The 1827-nt window shown below is 38.9% G+C and overlaps 1 protein-coding gene across 1 annotated transcript in view; it reads left to right on the top strand.

Annotated features, from left to right (window-relative positions):
- The window catches only part of LOC101855204, a 51207-nt gene that overhangs the window by 33186 nt on the left and 16194 nt on the right, over window positions 1–1827 (top strand). The window lies entirely within an intron of this gene.

Here is a 1827-nt window from a genome sequence, read left to right on the forward strand (position 1 = left end):
GCACACACACACACACACACACACACACACACACACACACACACACGCACACACTCACACACACACACGCATATGCACATACACGCACACACATACACACACATACACACACATATTCTTATACATTCATACACACATGTGCCTCACGTAGGCTCGCACATACATTATACATGCTAGAAATAAACGTATGAGCAAGCTAAAAAGAGGACAAAATCTTGTAGAGGTCTATGGTATTTGTTTATGAATTGGTATGTTGCAGACATAATACTTTACTGGTTATTGTAGGACATGATATACCAACCGTCAAAGTATATAATATACTGCCGGTTAAAGGATATAATATATTGGTAATCACCAGAAGTAATATACTGGTGATCAAAAGGAAAAAGGTACCACTTTTTGACTGCGTAAGAAATCTAATATTTTGAGCCTTTACACTTTTACTTTCATCTGAGTAATAGTAATACTGTGTACTATGTACTCCAAACAGTAGGACATGTTATAGATATGGAAACAACATTTTGCTGCTTGGATCAGTGTTAACAGCATCAACGTTTAAACAAAAGAAAATTAAAAGTTTTATCCTGACCACAAGGCGGATTTATTTTTATCCTTTGTTGTTTTATCCTAAATACTTTTTTTAACGAAGTTTTGGTATGTTTTTTTACCCCCCCCCCTTCCCAAAAAAACCCAAACAAACCATGCACATGCAACATACTATTTTGATCATTGTCTCTCAAGAAAGACAGATTAAACTCAACATCCGAGAAATCGAGCCATATGAGACCTCTATGCGTTTCTGCTGTTGACAGGACATTCAACGGATGGTAGATTTTGTTGCTGTTTTTTCTGACGACGATGATCCGGTAAATTGACAACTTTAGATTGGTGTTACCTTCCCAAAACTACTTCAAACAACAGGCCGACGCGATGAGATCAGTTTTCAACCAGCATTAACCACACCTCGGTAAAACCTAATCGGTTATGGTACCGTATCTTATCGTGAAGAAATGACCTTTGGTCCCCCCAAAAAATATCAAATGAAACAAAAGTACCTGTACCAACTTGAGTCAAGCAGGACAAGTTCCCAATGTCCCCCCCCCCCCCCTGTCGTCCCTTTACCCCAAGCTCCAAAAAGAACCAAAATAAAACATAACAATCCTAAACGAAAGTAGAACTAACCAAAGCCAGCGATAAACAGAATTCACTCCGAAGAATTCATTCCTAGGAATATATATGTACCCTTTTAAAACAGATTTTCTTTTCGGGGGCAGGGGTGATGTGTTATTTTTTGTTCGCTTGTTTGTTTTTGGGGGGTTTTTCTCGTCTTGTTTTTTGTCTTTGAGGTGTTGGAAGAGGGGGGTGGGGGTGGCGTGTGAGGTACTGACTTCTTACCCCAAAACTCAATGTGTGCTAACGTTGTCTTGACGTCTTTGTTACTCACATTCCCTGTCACTGTCAGTGATCACAGGTCAGTCAAGGACTGGTTCTCCAGTAAATTGGCGTGTCCCGCCAAAGTGGACACATTCAAAGTGTGTTCATTTCACCTCTCAGTTTTAACCTACGACGACTACTTTTTCTCGTTTTCAAACCCTCGTCTTCAGCCTCTACCATGTTTTATTACTTTGTTGGGGGGTTTTTTAAGTTGTGATTCTCTACTGTGCGTTTGCTGATCGTTTTTATTTACTTCGACAAGTGCGTCGCGAGCCAGAGGAATTGTTGCTAAAGAATCTGATGGTGTTGTGGGATATATAATTTTTTGAACATGGATGTAAGTAACTTTTCTGAAAATAAATAATGTAATCTCTGTTAATATTAATAATAATT

This window comes from Aplysia californica, unplaced genomic scaffold, assembly GCF_000002075.1.
Source record: "Aplysia californica isolate F4 #8 unplaced genomic scaffold, AplCal3.0 scaffold00398, whole genome shotgun sequence".
Taxonomy (NCBI): domain Eukaryota; kingdom Metazoa; phylum Mollusca; class Gastropoda; order Aplysiida; family Aplysiidae; genus Aplysia; species Aplysia californica.